The following is a 5,882-nucleotide window of genomic DNA, read 5'->3' as shown; positions in this document are numbered from 1 at the left end:
TCCAAAACATCCAAAACAAATGTGTATAAGACAACATGTGTACAGGACACTGAAAACATATCATCATGTTAATTTTATGTTTACCCAGTTGTCCCCATTAAATTAGGAAAAGTCATTAAATATGAAGCAAAAAAAAAAAAAATGATGTCAATCATTTATTTAAAGACGTTAAACATTGAATGGGGTCAAATTGACCCCAAAGGTAATAGGAGAGTTTTAATTTGGCTTGTATTTTTTACTTGTTAATTTTATTTTACTTATATTGTAAAATATAAGCTTGGCTCATAAGAAACAGCATGCTAAAAAAGTTTGTTAGTTTGGCGAACCTAAGAGCAGCTAAGGAAGCATGTTCTAAAAATATTCTGATGATATGGTGATAAAGCGTAAAGATTTGAGCGACAGTTTGACAAGGGCAAATTGTGATGACCGGGTCAGTCTGCAGTGGTCAGTATCTATCAAAAGTGGTTCAAGGAAGGAACAGTGGTTTAATTCCATAATTAATTCCAGTCATAATTACCATCACTAATATCTAGCATGTGAAATATCTGGATCTGAGTCGCCCAACTGGCAGTGAGTGCTATGTCGAACAGCCAATGAGAATGCAAGATACGGTGTGAGGGGAAACGCAGGGGAGGAGTGTAAACAGGTGTTTTTACGCTGCACATCAGCACACAAACTTTGATCGCTCACTACTTGTTGACGTGCATGTTTGTTGTTCCTCATTCTCAGGTTTCTTCTAGGTCTAGTTCCACAACCTGCAAACCAATTAATTAAGTGAGGTTACAGTTCATCATAGAATTTACTAATTTTCACTCTAAAAGTTTAAAATTTTCTTAGTTTTGAAATTTTGCTTTTTGACTTTATATTAGTTAACAGATACAATAAACAATGTAAAAAATTTCAGACTGGTTCATAGAAGGTTGTTAAAGCAATAAGCCACGAGAGGCCGTACGTTACTGTGATTTTAGCACGGGGATGACGTTTTTGGCACGACTCGAAGCGGAGTGCCTAAAACTTCTTTCCCCGTGCTAAAATCATAACAGTAACGTACGATCTCGAGTGGCTTATTGCTTTTATAAAACGACGGTCAACATAAAATACAATAAATACAACAATTTTTAATCATAAATGTATTTATTGTGTATAAACTTACAATACAGCATTCTTCCGTGACGCAAGGTAATCCGATTAACAGTGTTGCTAGGCAACATGAGGGCGAAAATAACATTAACTTTTTCTATTCAGTGGCGTATTAATATGGAATAATGTGAGGTGGTCCTAGGTGTGCATTTATCGGGGATTTTACAACGGCTTCGAACGCAGCTCAGCCAATCAGATTTTAGGACCGGAACTATCCGTTTTATAAATTTCATTTTTATTAACCACTTTGTCCTGGTGAGAGCTGCAGCAGGTCTGGTTTCACAGACAGGACACAAATCTATCACAGGGCTCCCTATCCCCCTAACCCCAGACATAGCCAATCATGTCATTGTACATGCACGGCCAGCCGGTAGCACTAATGAGACTAAACAGATCTCAGCAGTGGTGGGCTAACATAATGAATTGCTCTGCTACCTGAGCAATACCTCTGGTTTTAAATTATGTGATCATGTGTTGAATGTTTGTCCATGCCAATGAGCTTTAATTTGTTAAGGCTTTGTTCATACATAAAATCACTTGCATAAATCTAAAGATCATTTACCATGAAATATTATGTTAAAGTTTCTGTGAATTATGCAACTTCACCTACACTGTAAAAAATAAACATTTTTTTACAGGTTTTCCCAGTAAATTTTTACAGTTTTTCCCTGTATTTATAAAAGACAGAATTTTTTTGTAAAATTACAAGAATAAACTGTATATTGAAAAGTGTCATGTGATTTACCATAAAAAATCTGTATAAATGAAATACATAAAAAATCTGTTTTTTAACAGTTTTTAGATGACACTTTTAACAAAACTAACTGTAAAAATAAAGTAATCTTCATTGACAAAAATAGCAGAATCTTCTGTAATTTTCAAAAAAAAAAACTTTTGTTATGCCGATATATCACTGTCAAATAAATAAAAATACTGTTAATAATGCATTTAAAAATGTACAATTGCAAAAAAAATATGTGATCAAAGAAAGAAATATTTAGTAATTTTGCATTTCTTAACCACTACTTTACATACATAAATTGGAAAAACAAAGGTATTGCCTACCTTATTAGACAGGCAACAATACAATTTAAACAGATTTTAACTTTTACTTTATTTATGCATTTGTATTAATTTAAAGATTGAATTGTTAAATAAGTGCATTTATACAAACTGTGTAAAACCATAGTCAAATTTAAAACGTTATTAACTGTGATTTATTCTCACATTTATAATATTTAAATCAAGCATAATTTACCCATCCCCACATTCACAGGAAAAATGTATTACAGTTCATCTGTGCAACATGTTGGGTGCACATTCCAACCAGAGCACCACAGATATAAAATGATGCTCTAATTTACCAGTTACACACTTTTGAGTGCCTGTTGGTTTTGCATAAAGAATATATGCTGGTGTGACACAAATCAATTACATTTTAGATTTAAACATGACTGCATTGTGTTTATTAGTTAACTTAACTTAGTTGCTTTATTTCCCTGGAACTACTTAATGCAATAAGTTTATCAGGTGAAACCGGATATGACGCACCGGGGATTACGCAATACATCGTGAAGGCACATTGTGTTTCAATGGCATCTCAGGTAATGTGAAGCTTTACAAAATCTTTTTCCATATGTCTAATTGCATGCTAATCATGATGTTTATCTTATTATATTGTTTAATATAGCTCTTTAGTTGAATAATATTCAAGTTTTATTGCTGTACATGCTTTATTTGTTTAAAAATGCTAACGCTAATTCGCGCGTGCTAATGCTAACGGCGGACCTGCTTATAGTGATTTATTTATTAACATCTTTCCAGGGATTCTGTGAATAATATTGAAGTCTTGAGGCAGATTTGACTAGATTGCCGTTGGCTGACTGTATATTAAGTCCGGCTGCGCTGTGTGTGATAACGTTGCATTGCCGTGGTGCTAGCTAGTGCTAAGCTAGTCAAGTTCAACAGCCAGTATTCTCAACTTGTGGCAGTAAGATTCTTTCCCGAAAGGTAAAAATGGCTTAAATTACTTCATGCGGAAGTATATTAGAAGAAGGTAGAAAATAAAAAGATGTGTAATATTTGCTGTGCCAGTGCATTAAAAAACATGGACACAACCTAGCTAGCTAGCTAAGATGTGAGCAGGCAGCTCGAGCCTGAGGGGAACTTCATGCTTTTCGTTTGGCGCTCACGTTCTGCACAAACTAAAACAAAGTGATTCTGTAACGTTAGTATCATTACAAACCTGAGTTTTGTGACTGTTATCCTGGAAAGCACACACATGTGAACAGTATTGGATAATCAATGAATTTGTAATGTTAAAGTCTTTACTATAGAAATAATATTTTAGTTATTTACAACAAAATAACTGATGTCTTGTATCTTCTGTTTACAGATGGTTGGAAATGTGTAGTTGCAGTTGGACTGACCTTTTACTGGTAATTTTTTTTCTACATTTTATGCTAAATTGAAGAATATTGAGCTACTTTTGACTGAACACTGAGTTAAGTTTAGATTAAGTGAAGAAGAAAAAATGTGGAAATTCTTATTATTTATTCTGTTTGGTTCTTTTACTTACTTTTTAGTTTTATGTATTTTATGTCTTTTCTTTTTTAAGCTGGTAATTTCTTTATAAATATTTGTCTTGCTGATTTTGATTTCCTTTAGTTTTCTTTAGTAATTTTTTATTTATATATCATTTTAATAGTATCCAATTTCATCTACAGTTTAGGATTCCCCCAATCACGCAATACCATCAGCGCTAGGAGGGTGAAGGTAAGCACAAGTTTCCTCTGAGTTGTTACAGCAACCACCCCATCTTTTACGTCTGAGTTGAAATAAAGGTTAAAGTGAGATATGTTAAGTCCTAAATGGATATTTGTGTACTGTTAAGTTCAAGAAAGTGATTTTTTCATCCTCTGTTCCATTGTAGGATGGTGATATGGCTGCAACTGAACGGGGGATTGAGGAGACTGTTCTGGGGATCTGTGTGACTAGAGTTGAGGGAGCTGAAGCCATGGACCCCCTGCCAATACTGGAGTGGTATTAGAAGGTGGTGTGGTTCTTGGGCAGTGTGTTCCTTGCCTTTGCAGTTCGGGCTGATTTATGCCTTATACAGTGTATCACAAAAGTGAGTACACCCCTCACATTTCTGCAGATATTTAAGTATATCTTTTCATGGGACAACACTGACAAAATGACACTTTGACACAATGAAAAGTAGTCTGTGTGCAGCTTATATAACAGTGTAAATTTATTCTTCCCTCAAAATAACTCAATATACAGCCATTAATGTCTAAACCACCGGCAACAAAAGTGAGTACACCCCTAAGAGACTACACCCCTAAATGTCCAAATTGAGCACTGCTTGTCATTTTCCCTCCAAAATGTCATGTGATTTGTTAGTGTTACTAGGTCTCAGGTGTGCATAGGGAGCAGGTGTGTTCAATTTAGTAGTACAGCTCTCACACTCTCTCATACTGGTCACTGAAAGTTCCAACATGGCACCTCATGGCAAAGAACTCTCTGAGGATCTTAAAAGACGAATTGTTGCGCTACATGAAGATGGCCAAGGCTACAAGAAGATTGCCAACACCCTGAAACTGAGCTGCAGCACAGTGGCCAAGATAATCCAGCGTTTTAAAGGAGCAGGGTCCACTCAGAACAGACCTCGCGTTGGTCGTCCAAAGAAGCTGAGTGCACGTGCTCAGCATCACATCCAACTGCTGTCTTTGAAAGATAGGCGCAGGAGTGCTGTCAGCATTGCTGCAGAGATTGAAAAGGTGGGGGGTCAGCCTGTCAGTGCTCAGACCATACGCCGCACACTACATTAAATTGGTCTGCATGGCTGTCACCCCAGAAGGAAGCCTCTTCTGAAGTCTCTACACAAGAAAGCCCGCAAACAGTTTGTTGAAGACATGTCAACAAAGGACATGGATTACTGGAACCATGTCCTATGGTCTGATGAGACCAAGATTAATTTGTTTGGTTCAGATGGTCTCAAGCATGTGTGGCGGCAATCAGGTGAGGAGTACAAAGATAAGTGTGTCATGCCTACAGTCAAGCATGGTGGTGGGAATGCCATGGTCTGGGGCTGCATGAGTGGAGCAGGTGTTGGGGAGTTACATTTCATTGAGGGACACATGAACTCCAATATGTACTGTGAAATACTGAGCAGAGCATGATCCCCTCCCTCCGGAAACTGGGTCGCAGGGCAGTGTTCCAGCATGATAATGACCCCAAACACACCTCTAAGACGACCACTGCTTTATTGAAGAGGCTGAGGGTAAAGGTGATGGACTGGCCAAGCATGTCTCCAGACCTAAACCCAATAGAACATCTTTGGGGCATCCTCAAGCGGAAGGTGGAGGAGCGCAAAGTCTCAAATATCCGCCAGCTCCATGATGTCGTCATGGAGGAGTGGAAAAGCATTCCAGTGGCAACCTGTGAAGCTCTGGTAAACTCCATGCCCAGGAGAGTTAAGGCAGTTCTGGGAAATAATGGTGGCCACACAAAATATTGACACTTCAGGAACTTTCACTAAGGGGTGTACTCACTTTTGTTGCCGGTGGTTTAGACATTAATGGCTGTATATTGAGTTATTTTGAGGGAAGAATAAATTTACACTGTTATATAAGCTGCACACAGACTACTTTTCATTGTGTCAAAGTGTCATTTTGTCAGTGTTGTCCCATGAAAAGATATACTTAAATATCTGCAGAAATGTGAGGGGTGTACTCACT

At 37.3% G+C, this 5,882-nt stretch overlaps 1 long non-coding RNA gene across 1 annotated transcript; it reads left to right on the top strand.

Moving 5' to 3' along the window:
* Positions 1–2,653: 2,653 nt before the first annotated feature.
* On the top strand, positions 2,654–4,261 carry LOC134329123 (uncharacterized). The gene is made up of 4 exons (XR_010014778.1): positions 2,654–2,744; positions 3,536–3,578; positions 3,867–3,915; positions 4,073–4,261. It is a non-coding gene; the product is annotated as an uncharacterized LOC134329123 (long non-coding RNA).
* Positions 4,262–5,882: the final 1,621 nt, after the last annotated feature.

Source organism: Trichomycterus rosablanca, chromosome 15 (assembly GCF_030014385.1).
Source record: "Trichomycterus rosablanca isolate fTriRos1 chromosome 15, fTriRos1.hap1, whole genome shotgun sequence".
NCBI lineage: Eukaryota > Metazoa > Chordata > Actinopteri > Siluriformes > Trichomycteridae > Trichomycterus > Trichomycterus rosablanca.
This window is presented reverse-complemented; position numbering and strand designations above follow the sequence as displayed.